The 13,387-nt window shown below is 43.1% G+C and overlaps 2 protein-coding genes across 2 annotated transcripts in view; one reads left to right on the forward strand and one right to left on the reverse strand.

Moving 5' to 3' along the window:
• The window catches only part of NCMAP (non-compact myelin associated protein), a 610,040-nt gene that overhangs the window by 311,151 nt on the left and 285,502 nt on the right, over positions 1-13,387 (forward strand). The gene's annotated exons all lie outside the window — the stretch shown is intronic.
• RUNX3 (RUNX family transcription factor 3) overlaps positions 1-13,387 on the reverse strand; it is a 227,838-nt gene that overhangs the window by 58,337 nt on the left and 156,114 nt on the right. The gene's annotated exons all lie outside the window — the stretch shown is intronic.

Below are 13,387 nucleotides of genomic sequence, written 5' to 3' on the forward strand. Positions count from 1 at the left end.
GACGTGCACTGAACCATCAATCATCCGCTTTCAGTTAGGACAGAAGAGACGATTCCTCTTTCGAGGATTAGAGAAGGAGCAGGGAGATTCCTCGGCATGTTGTTGAAGCAGACAAGTCCCACGGGGGAAGGAGGCTATCTCGGGCCGCAAGAGATGGAGAAGCAGAGGCAGAACCTTTGCCAGACCAGTCCTCGAATACAGCTCGTCTGCCTGGAACCCAGACTGTATATCGGACATAAATACACTCGAGCGGGTCCAGAGGGATTTCACAAGACAATGTCGTTTGGCAGGAGCCAGGGGAAGAGCCTTCTCTGTGGTGGCCCCGGCCCTCTGGAACCAACTCCCCCCCAGAGATTAGAATAGCCCCCACCCTTCTTGCCTTTCGTAAGCTCCTTAAAACCCATCTCTGCCGTCAGGCATGGGGGAACTGAGATACTCTTTCCCCCTAGGCTCCTACAATTTATGTATGGTATGTTTGTATGTATGATTGGTTTTAAAATAAGGGGTTTTAGCTGTTTTAGTATTGGATTGTCGCATGTTGCTTTTACCACTGTTGTTAGCCGCCCCAAGTCTACGGAGAGGGGCGGCATACAAATCCAATAAATAAATAAATAAATTCCACTCCTCCGCTAACAATAGAATCCCTTATGCCAACAGGCTTGAAATTTTAGGATTGGACAACCTGGAACTATGCCACCTGCAGTCTGGCCTAAGCATAGCACACAAAATTGTCTGCTACAACGTCCCACCTGTCAATAACATCTTCAGCTTCAACCTCAATAATACACGAGCAAACAATAGGTACAAATGAGTATTGGGTTCCTTACCAGTACGGGCCACAATGTGCACTGGTAGTAGAAACGGCGTCTCACCGAGATTTTGCTTCTGTACATGCGCAGGAAGCAAAATCATGCGGGAGGACCACATGCAAGAGAGATTTCAGCGATGTTTTGCTTCTGTGCATGCACAGAATAAGGGGCACCAGTGTGTCTACCCTCCCTGTCCTACTGGTTGCCTATTAGTTTCTGGACACAATTCAAAGTGTAAAGCCCTACATGGCATCGGACCAGAATACCTACGGGACCGCCTTCTGCTGCATGAATCCCAGTGACCGATCAGGTCCCACAGAGTTGGCCTTCTCCAGATCCCGTCGGCTAAACAATGCCATCTGGCAGGACCTAGGGGAAGAGTCTTCTCTGTGGTGGCCCCAGCCCTCTGGAATCAACTCGCCCCAGAGATTCGAACTGCCCCCACCCTCCTTGCCTTCCGTAAGACCCTGAAGACCTATCTGTGTTGCCAGGCATGGGGCAACTAATGTATCCCCTTCTCTGACCATTAAGAGTTTATGACTGTACAGTACTGATTGTTTTTTAAGATAGTGGGTTTTTAGTTACAGTTTTAACCATTAGATTTATATTGCATTGTTTTCTTACTGTTGTGAGCTGCCCCGGGTTCTCGTAGAAGGGCGGCATACAAGTCTAATACTGTATATTATTATTATTATTATTATTATTATTATTATTATTATTATTATTATTACTACTACTACTACTATTATTATTATTTGTACTTAAAGTCCTTTGGGATTGGGTGGTATACAAATTTAATCAAATAAATATATAACTTTCCTGTCTTCGTGTCCATGTTATACCTGTTAACTTGTGCATGTTTGACCAAACTAAATAAATACAAGAAATAAAACAATGGCGACAAGGTGTTTGAGAAGAGAACTGCGGGCCCCATGGGGCTTGGTGCCATAGGAAGGAAATAGGCCGGCATTGGTATGGAGAGAAAGTCCAACTGCCCCTGGTATCGTCAACCCACTTCAGGATATCGAACACCAGTAGGATCCTGTGCCTGGCTAGAGTGGCCAGAGGGATGGCTTGTGACTTCTGGAAATTAGGACAGAAGTTATAGGTGGCAACTCCTGTTATCTACAAATTACAGCTATCAGGTTCTTGAGGATTGTGAAGGAGATGGTGAGGGGTATATAACGAGGGAGGGGGAGAAGGAATACAGTGTTCCCTCGATTTTCACGAGTTCGAACTTTGCGAAAAGTCTATACCACGGTTATTCAAAAATATTAATTAAAAAATACTTTGTGGTTTTTTTCCTTATACCATGGTTTTTTCTGCCCAATGACATCATATGTCATCGCCAAATTTTTGTCCGCCTTTAATAAAAAAAAATTTTAAATAAACTTTAATAAATAAACATGGTGAGTAATAATCTAAATGGTTGTTAAGGGAATGGGAAATTGCAATTTAGGGGTTTAAAGTGTTAAGGGAAGGCTTGGGATACTGTTCATAGCCAAAAATAGTGTATTTACTTCCGCATCTCTACTTCGCGGAAATTCGACTTTCGTGGGCAGCCTCGGAACGCATCCCCCGTGAAAGTCGAAGGAACACTGTATCATCTAAGAAAGGGAAGGAGTAACATGGAAGAAGTCCACATTTGGAAGATAGGATTTTTTTCTTTCTTGTCTTTTTTTTAAAAAATGAAGAGTAATCAGGATGGTGGCTTTGATCACATGGTTGTGGCCACCATCTTGATTTTTTTTTTTTACAACATCCCCACGCCAAGATGCCCCCTGCCAACAAAGAATCTGCATATTCCATGCAGGCATGGGAATAGGACGCAGAAAAATGGGGTGGTGAAAAATGGCCCTCATTCTGGAAGATGATGCATTGCGGTTGGCTTTCATCCTGAATGCAATGCTATATTTCATGGTGGGTCCCACTTGTACGGTTTTTCGCTGTCCTATTTTAGAAAGGAGATTGACAGCTGCAAAACCCAGAAAAGGGGCCTTTCTGATTATCCTGTGCATGTTCTGTCTTCTTGCAAAAGAACTGGGAAACTTTGTGGTCTCTTTTGTATAGTGTTGTGATTAGCTCTGGCCCAGCTCCTGCCCCAAGGACTGTGGATGTGGGGGAGACATCCACATGCTGCAGGCCTGTTTTGCCCCCGGTGGAATCTGATGATGAAGGCTCCTCTGACCAAGAAGACATGAGTGACAGGGAGGAGGAGAGTGTGGCAGACAGCTCAGAAGGAGATCAATTATCTAGCTCCTCCTTGGATTCAGAACAAGAGTTAATGATACAGCCACGCATGCGGAGAGCGATGCATAGGCAGCAACAACTGAGAGATTATTATCAAAGAAAATGAGGCCACCTGGGGTTGGGTGGGGCTGTGGTAATTAGTGAGGCTGCTATAAAGAGCAGCCTGTGGGTTTGGCCATTGTGGAGGATTATCTGATCGTTGTGTTTCATGACTGCTTTACTGACTTTGACCTTTTGTGTGCTGATTTTTCCCCGTTTTGAAACTAAACCAGAGCAAAGTGTGTTTCACTTTGTGAAAGAAGGACTGTGAATTGCCTCACAGCTGCAAGCTAAGTATCACAGAACTGATAAGGGACTTGTACAAATTACCAGTTTGTTTGGAAACGAGTGCTCTTTGCTATACCAAAAGAGGGCTTGGTTTAAGTGAATTTTCATTATAAAGAACATTGTTTTGAATTTTCAAACGTGTGCGTGTCTGAAATTGTATCTGTGCATTTTTGGGAGGATTCTATCACAGAGCTCGACAGAACATAGAGAGGAGGAGAAATTACTGCAGTAAGAAGGATATGATGAAGGTTGATGAAATGGGCCATGGTGGTTAGGCCTTGCTCACAGTCTGGGTAGGAGAGAAAGGAATTAGGGTATGTCTGAACATCAGACTGTAACAGCTGAGAAGCAAACTCAGTGGGGAATGACCGCATAATTCCCTTACAATGCAGTGAAAAATGGTAGATAAAGATAGATTAAAAGGTCAAAAAATTGGCGAGAGTCACTTTGCTTAGCAATGGAACTTATGTTGTAAATGGAAGACTACCTATAATCGGTGCTTGCTAATCTCTACCATATTCACATTCAGTCTGAATATAGTTTTAAAATTTAAGAGTTTATTTTCCTAGCCTGGGCACGCCGTAATTGAGTTACAGCACCAGAGGCTGTGAATGGGATTATGGTGTTTGGAATAATAATCCTTTAAAAAAAACAACTCGTCTTTCTTCTACCTTTCTTCAGTTTACCTTGAGACGCTTGGCAATTTGCTCCCTGACTTTATGGATGGGGAAAATAATGAATGAAGGCATGGATCATTTAACTTAATTGTTTGACCCTGATATAATAACATTTCTTCAAGCTAATTGAAACATGTTATTCTCCCCCCCCCAACTTTCTTTTTTAAATAACAGAATATTAAGAAAGCCCTAAAGAGCTGCCGCTTGTTCCTAGCAATTACCAAGGAGTCAGAAAATTGTACAGACTTGATAATTATTGTTTCTGGAGGGAGGGAGAAATTTCCCAAGCCAGCAAGGAAACCGCCTGATTTTACACTTTATTAAACCAGAAAAATTGTGTTTCAGAAGTTGAAGCGATGCATGTCTGGAAGAAGAAACTGGTGAAAAGGATGTTCTGATTAGCCTAGCATGAATGGTGCTTTGATGCATTCGAGTTAGATGTATTTTGAAAACGTGAGAGCTGTAGAGTTCTTTTTCTGTATCTTTGGACATTATTTGCCACTCCTTAGCACTCATTCAAGCTGATTTAAATCAAAGTTAAGCAATAGCCATGACACTTAGACTTATACCTTATACTTATACCTCTGCTGGAAGTTTGTTCCAAGGATCTACTACTCTTCCAGTAAAATAATATTTTCTCATGTTGCACTACTGCAAGAGAAAGTCACTTTTGCTGGTGAGCTAATAAAAATTAAAAAAAGAGATAGGCAATCCTCAACTTACAACTGTTCACTTAGTGCCGGCTCGAAGTTACTACAGCACTGAAAAAGTGACTTCGTTACGACCATTTGTCACACTTAAGATGATTGCAACATCCTCCATGGCCACGTGGTCAAAGTTCGGACCCTTCGCAATTGACACCTATTTATGAGAGTTGTAGTTTCCAGGGTCCTGTGATCACTTTTTGTAACTTCCTGACCAGCAAAATCAATGGGGAAGCTATATTCACTTAACAACCCATGTTAGTAACCTAATTGTTGTGTTCGTTTAAATATATTGAAGAAATTCACTGATTGGTTAAGACGCGGCTAATGCAAGTTGCCACCAAAGTTAAACGGTTGTCAGTTAAGAAAAGCCCGCGTTTAAGAACGGTATAAATAGGGCAACGGGTTAGCCGTTGCCCCTGTTGGGAGTTGCTTCTCTGGCGAATGTTTGCTCTTGCTGTTTCATTGAATAAACGTATTATGAACTACTAGAAGTCTCTGGTGCAGTGATTTAACAGTGGCGACGAGGAGGTTGAACTCCCGCTCAGCAACCATGAGTTTGGTCATGGCTCCACCACCACCTTTCTTCAATTCAGACTCGGAATCCTGGACATCGTACATGTCCAAATTTAGAATTTTTCTACAAGCAAGCAACCACTAATCACTGCAGTGATTCACTTAAAAGTTGTGGCAAGAAAGGTCGTAAAATGGGGAAAAGATCACTTAACCACTATCTTGTTTAGTAATGGAAAACCTGGGCTCAGTTGCGGTTGTAATTCAAGTTCTACCTGTACCCGTTCAGAAAGCGCTCTGGTGTTATTCCTAAGCACAATCTCAGAGCAGTCCATATTTGCTTGGGTGGCCTCCTGGGATGCTGCCAAAGCATTAAAAAGCAGATGTCGATAAGAGATTTAGCTCCTCATCGTGTTGAAAGATGGATGTAAATCCTGAAATCTAAACAGAACTGGGGGCTAAGTTTGCAAAGGCGGTTTTTGGTTTTGATGGATGCTTGGAACGGCAGCAGAGTCAAAATGCGTAGCTGTCAGTCGCTAGGGTGAAAACAGTGGCTGCAATAGAGGTGGGATTCAGCAGGTTCTAACCAGTTTGGGAGGACAGGCAGCAAAAATTTTCAGTAGTTTGGAAAAGTGGTAAATACCACCTCTGGCTGCCCACTCCCAAATCTATTCTCTGCCCCCCAAGTCCCAGCTGATCGGGAGGGAATGGGGATTTTGCAGTATCCTTCCCCTGCCACATCCACCAAGCCATGGCCACCAAGCCACACCACAGCCACAAAGCCACGCTTATAAAACCGGTAGTGAAAGAAAAACAAATGAAACCCAACACTGGGCTGCGGACGTATACAGTAGTACCTCTACTTACAAACTTAATTCGTTCCGTGACCAGGTTCTTAAGTAGAAAAGTTTGTAAGAAGAAGCAATTTTTTCCCATAGGAATCAATGTAAAAGCAAATAATATGTGCGATTGGGGAAACCACAGGGAGGGTGGAGGGCCTGTTTCCTCCCAGGAGATTCCTAGAGAGGCCCCACGGAGGCTTCTCCCCTCCTTTTCCGGTTACAGTTTTAGAGGCTTGGGTTTGTAAGTGGAAAATTATTCTTGAGAAGGGGCAAAAAAATCTTGAACACCTGGTTCTTATCTAGAAAGGTTCATAAGTAGAGGCGTTCTTGGGTAGAGGTGCCACTATAATTTGGGGCATCGGGATGATCAGAAAGAGCTGAAAGAATGCGGTAAGCTGGGAAAGGACAACTGTATTGGTGGGAGGAGAACCACCTTGGATTGCAAGTGGTACTTCTGTAAGGCAACTTAGGTGTTAAGTAAATGAATCCTGCACAATGTTGCAATCACGGTAACCTGAGGAATTCTATCATTGTAGGATCCAATTTGGGTCAGTTGCTGAAGCTTTAGTCTTCCAAGATTTTGGACTTGGGCTGGAGTCCATCTTCAAGGAACTTCTCTCTACCGGAATGGAGTTATTCTATGTGTCGTATTTATGTGATGCTTTCCAGTTAGTTGATTGGAGCTGAGGACTCGGCAGCACAAACGACTGCCAATAGCTGGCCATCGACACACCAAACCACCAGTAGAAAGGCACCACATAAATATGACACAGAGAACAACCCAAAACCCACGTTCTGGCAGAGAGAAGTAAGTAAGTAAGTAAGTAAGTAAGTAAGTAAGTAAGTAAGTAAGTAAGTAAGTAACTTAGTAAGTAAGTTAGTTAGTAAGTAAGTAAGTAAGTAAGTAAGTAAGTAAGTAAGTAAGTAAGTTAGTAAGTTAGTAAGTAAGTAAGTAAGTAAGTAAGTAAGTAAGTAAGTAAGTAAGTAAGTAAGTAAGTAAATAAACCCTGACGACAAACTTTGATTGGATGCTGCAACATTATCCTGGGACACATATTATGCAGAGCAATAAAATACAGCTCAGGGGTTAGTAAAAGAATGCAGTTGGCACTTGCAGGAATTGGCTATTCGTGAAGCAAAGGGTGCATAGGAAGATTGGTAGGCAGAGACCTCCTGCTCCAACTTAAAATTTCCCCCCAGCTTTAATTCCTGAAGAACCACAAGGAGATGATGGCTGGGCCCAAAATGTGTGCATGGCAACATCCTAATGCAAGTGTTATAACTTACCACCTTGCATGGGATGCTGGGGCATGAGGACACAATGGCAACATGTGCAGGCTCATGTCATTTGCTGTTTGGCGTCATTTGGCGTCATCACCACAGTTTTCTGTGGATGTGGCTGCCTGAAGACTTCCTGTGTGAAGCCAAGCCCTGAACTAATTACTTACGATGTGGTTTTTGTTGGGGATTATTTATTTTTTTACATATCTTCTTAAGCCCTGAAGGGACTTTTCCATCTGGCATATGAGTTCTTCCATTTAATGGCTTTTACACATGCTGAAAATTAACATTGAGAATCAATGGTTTTGGCCACCCTCCAAGGCGCTTGATAGCTTTGTCTTGAAATTTAATCGCAACTGCTCCCTTGTGGGCACGGATGCTTGGGAATCAGGCCAAGTTCGTTCCAGGACTGCTAATACCTCCATCTCCTCTTTCTCAGGAATCCCCCCTTAATTTTGCAGGCAGATAAAGCCATTGCTGATACAATGGAGTTGGTTATCTATGTGGGTAACAAACTCCAAGCCAACTTTGTTGACTCCTGCCTTGGGTAGGGGTTGGACTAGAATAGGGGTCTCCAACCTTAACACTTGTGAACTTCAACTCCAAGAATATTAAGACTTGAGGACTTCAACTCCCAGAATTCCTCAGCCAGCAAAGCTGGCTAACGTATTCTGGGAGTTGAAGTCCACAAGTCTTAATGTTGTCAAGGTTTCCAAGGCTCCCTAGAAGGCTTCCAAGGTCCCTTCCCACCCTATGATTCTAGATTTCTATGACTGTGTGATCTCAGAAAGATAAAGAGAATCAGAATTGATCCACACCTCAATGGGAAGCCATCAGGACATCAAAGGTTTATAGACTAGATTGGGAAGTAATCCCAGCGACCGATTAGGTCCCACAGAGTGGGCCTTCTCCGGGTCCCGTCAACTAAACAATGTCGGTTGGCGGGCCCCAGGGGAAGAGCCTTCTCTGTGGTGGCCCCGACTCTCTGGAACCAGCTCCCCCCAGAGATTAGAACTGCCGCTACCCTCCTCGCCTTTCGCAAACTCCTTAAAACCCACCTTTGTCGTCAGGCATGGGGGAACTGAGATATCTCCCCCGGGCCTATACAATTTATGTATGGTATGCGTGTGTGTATGTCTGTTTAATAATGGGTTTTTTTAATATTTTAAATTGTAAATTATTAGATTTGTTATAAACTGTTTTTATTGTGTTGTGAACCGCCCCGAGTCTACAGAAAGGGGTGGCATACAAATCAAATAAATAAATAAATGAATGAATGAATGAATAAATAAATAAATAAATAAATAAATATGCTGGGAGAAGTCAATAACAAACTTCTTCTCCATTGGTACCAAGAAATGATGGACTTATGTGTCCATAAAGCAATCAGAAGCCCAAAGACCCGCTTTTCTTTGGAATTGATCAAGATATCTCTACAAGTCCATGTCCATGTAATCCGTTACACACAAAAGTGTAATTTGTTGAGAAAATCTCATTACAAGGCGGTGCCAAAAGAGTGATAAACCAGGAGGAGTCTGATAGTTGTCGGCATATATTAAGTTCCCTAGGATTAAATAACCGGTGCTGACTGGTCGAATCGGTAGGTGCCTCAGCACTGTAATTCGGATGTAATCTATCTAGTTGTGATTTTAGTTTGTGACCTATTAGTAATTCAACCAGGCTCCAGTTTGTGGTAAATGTTAAATGTTAAATGAATGTAAATTTAATTTAATTTAATGAATAAATGTTTAATCCAAAAAAGCCAATGCAATGCAAAATTGCATTAACAGTAGTGATGGGCGAACCTAACCCGCACAATTCGGATCCGTACCGAATTTTGCGGTGTTTGGTATGCTGAACACGAACCTGAAATTTTTTCAAACTTCGGGCAAAGTTCGGGGTCGTGTTTGGCGTTTGGAGCTTTGACGTCACCGGCAGGTTGCTAAGGATGCCAAGGTGATCACTTCCTGTATTCCATGGAATCCAGGAAGTGACCACCTTGGCGTCCTTAGCAACCTGCCGTTGATGTCAAAGCTCCACCCCCGGAATCTCTTCGTGGGAGGGATTCCCTGTTCGGATTCGAGTTTGGGTTCGAGTTCGGGTTCGGTTGAATTTTGCGTAAAGTTCGTCCGAACTTGCCGAACCCGAACGCCGTTGGGTTCGCCCATCACTAATTAACAGAGGAATACAATCAAGATCAAGTGAGGTCCTAATACCACTCTATAAAGTCTTAGTAAGACCACACTTAGACTAATGCATCCAGTTTTGGTCACCATGCTCAAAAAAAGGATGTTGAGACTCTAGAAAGAGCGCAGAGAAGATCAACCAGGACAATTAGGGGACTGGAGACTAAAACATATGAAGAACGGTTACAGGAACTGGCCATGGATAGTCTAGTGAAGAAAAGGACCACGGGAGACAGGATAGCAGAGTTCCGATATTTGAGGGGCTACCATAGAGAGGAGGGGGGTCAAGCCATTTTCCAAAGCACCTGAAGGCCAGATAAGGAATAATGAATGGAAACTGATCAAGGAGAGATTCAACCTAGAAATAAGGAGAAACTTTCTTACAATGAGAACAATTGACCAATGGAACAGCTTGCTTTCGGAAGTTGTGGGAATTTTATCACTAGGGACTTACAAGAAGAGATTGGACTGCCATTTGTCAGAAATGATTTATTTATTTGTTTGTTTGTTTATTTATTTTGTCCAATACACAATGAGGGTTTTAGTGGGTATATATCTATATACACATAGTAAAATACACGATTAAGGTTATAGAGGAGATACTCATAGTAAAATATATCTAAGAAAGAATAGAAAAGAAGATAAAGTAATAGAACATATCAATGAAAGAATAGAAGAAGAGATATAGGAATAGAAGAAAGGAATAGGAGATATAGGAGAGCAATAGGACAGGGGACGGAAGGCACTCTAGTGCACTTGTACTCACCCCTTACTGACCTCTTAGGAATTTGGAGAGGTCAACCGTAGATAATCTAAGGGTTAAGTGTTGGGGGTTTGGGGATGACACTATGGAGTCCGGTAATGAGTTCCACGCTTCGACAACTCGGTTACTGAAGTCATATTTTTTACAGTCAAGTTTGGAGCGGTTAATATTAAGTTTAAATCTGTTGTGTGCTCTTGTGTTGTTGTGCTTGAAGCTGAAGTAGTCGCCGACAGGCAGGACATTGCAGCATATGAACTTGTGGGCAATACTTAGATCTTGTTTAAGATCTTGTTTAATATTTGAGCAGGGGCTGGACTAGATGACCTACAAGGTCCCTCCCAACTCTGTTAATCTGTTAACCTGTTAAAAAGCTCCTTTCCAGCTACGCCATTTCAAAAGGCTTTTTTTTTTATTAAAAATGCATTATTTTCTAAGAAGCTTTCGTGCACTGTTAACATCATTCTCCACTTCAAAGCGTTGCTATCTCGTAGGACATTTTGCCTTCCTCCATCAAAAGCAACCTAGACACACAGACCATTTGAAGGTACAAGAATGGGCAAAGAAACAGATGCTTCAAACCACAAGGGAGCTCTCTGATGTCTTGGCAGTGCGGGGTGTGGTATGAGAACTTAGATAGACATGCTAAGATACCAAGGGTGTGGACAGCTGGAATTGAGGTGCGCCAGTCCTGTCAGACAACCAACCAACCTAAATGAAGCATTGGTTGCTTTGCTGGCCAAGATGTTTTGTCCAGTAACAGGGGATTTATATTTCATACAGAAGGTCCAAGGCAAGGTTGAAATTCATCAGGTTCTGATAGGTGCTGGAGAACCGGTAGTGGAAATTTTGAGTAGTCCGGAGAACCAGCAAATAGCACCTCTGGCCGGCCCCAGAGTGGGGTCTGAATGGAGATTTTGCAATATCCTTCCTTCCCCCAGGAGTGGGGAAGGAACGGGGATTTTGCAGTATCCTTCCCCTGGTATGAGGAGAGAATGGGGATTTTGTAATATCCTTCCCCCAGGAGTGGGGAAGGAATGGGAATTTTGCAGTATCCTTCCCCTGGTTTGGGAAGGGAATGGGGATTTTGTAATATCCTTCCCCCAGGAGTGGGGAAGGAATGGGAATTTTGCAGTATCCTTCCCCTGGTTTGGGGAGGGAATGGGGATTTTGTAATATCCTTCCCCCAGAAGTGGGGAAGGAATGGGAATTTTGCAGTATCCTTCCCCTGGTATGAGGAGGGAGTGGGGATTTTGTAATATCCTTCCCCCAGAAGTGCGGAAGGAACGGGGATTTTGCAGTATCCTTCCCCTGGTATGAGGAGGGAATGGGGATTTTGTAATATCCTTCCCCCAGAAGTGCGGAAGGAACGGGGATTTTGCAGTATCCTTCCCCTGGTTTGGGAAGGGAATGGGGATTTTGTAATATCCTTCCCCCAGGAGTGGGGAAGGAATGGGGAATGAGTCTTCGGAGAGGGGCGGCATACAAATCTAATAAATTATTATTATTATTATTATTATTATTATTATTATTATTATTGCAGTATCCTTCCCCTGGTATGAGGAGGGAATGGGGATTTTGTAATATCCTTCCCCCAGGAGTGGGGAAGGAATGGGGATTTTGTAATATCCTTCCCCCAGGAGTGGGGAGGGAATGGAGATTTTGAAGTAGCCTTCCCCTAGGAGTGGAGAAGGAATGGGAATTTTGCAGTATCCTTCCCCCAGGAGTGGGGAGGGAATGGGGATTTTGTAATATCCTTCCTCCAGGAGTGGGGAAGGAATGTGAATTTTGCAGTATCCTTCCCCTGATTTGGGGAGGGAATGGGGATTTTGTAATATACTTCCCCCAGGAGTGGGGAGGGAATGGAGATTTTGCAGTAGCCTTCCCCTGCGATGCCCACCAAGCAACGCCCAAAGAACCAGTAGGGAAAAGTTTTGAATAACACCCCTTGTCTAGGAACTGATCTTTGTGGTCACCAAATCCAAAACATCTTGGAGTTAATAGGACTGAGACGGGGTCCATTGCCAGCCAGAGAATATAGAACTTCATTGGGTCATCATTTACGAGATACCAGATCCTTACCAGATTCCTCAAAGTCTTCTACAATGGCAGCCTCCAGAGGGCCTCCAGGGGCTGGGGGAAGCTGTTTTCGCCCTCTCCATGCATTGAATTATGGGTGTGGGCACTTGAGCATGTGCGATAGCGTACGCCCACATTCTTTTGGCACCCAAAGAAAAAAAGATTTGCCATCAGTGCATTAGGGCAGTGATGGGCTCCTACGGAAATGGCCAGGAACGCAGTTCCGGTAGCAAAATTTGGAGCTCCACCCCAGAGCACCCAATTTGCACTGAAAGATGTTGGAACAAAATGCATAAGCCACATCCACAGTGTGGTAGTAAAAGTTTTGGTAGCCCATCACTGCACTAGGGTATATCTTGTTTTCCTTCCACCCCCCAAAATGTAGGTATCCTTCAAAAATATGTTATGTTTAGCTGATGGTCAACATTGAAATGGGATTGATATCTAGAGGTTTAAATTCAGAAGACCCACCCAGGAATTTGAAAAATTAGCTCCTTTAGTTGTTTGGATTCTTGGTCATTCATTCATTCATTCATTCATTCATTCATTCATTCATTCATTCATCCAATTTAATATAATTTATAGGTCACCCAACTCTTTCTGGACTCTGGGAAGCATACAACATCTAAAAACCGTATAAAAACAGTTAAGTCATGAATCCATTAAGAGAAATACTTGAGGATATGATTCCCAGGGCCTAACTAAGTAGGACAAACAGAAGAACTTGCCACAGCATGGGAAACTTAATTGCCTTTTGAGTCAAATAAAGAACTACACAGTTCTTCTAGAGTCATATTCTTCCCGACGGTCCCTTTGAAGTAATGCACTCAATTCATCTAAAGAAGGAAGCGAGATTAGTTCTACTATTAGGCAAGGGATGGTGTACCCCAGGGGTGGGTTCTGGATTCTGCTACTGCCAGTTTGCTCAGGGACGCACTGGGCATGCATGTGAAGTACTA

This window comes from Erythrolamprus reginae, chromosome 11 (assembly GCF_031021105.1).
Source record: "Erythrolamprus reginae isolate rEryReg1 chromosome 11, rEryReg1.hap1, whole genome shotgun sequence".
Taxonomy (NCBI): domain Eukaryota; kingdom Metazoa; phylum Chordata; class Lepidosauria; order Squamata; family Dipsadidae; genus Erythrolamprus; species Erythrolamprus reginae.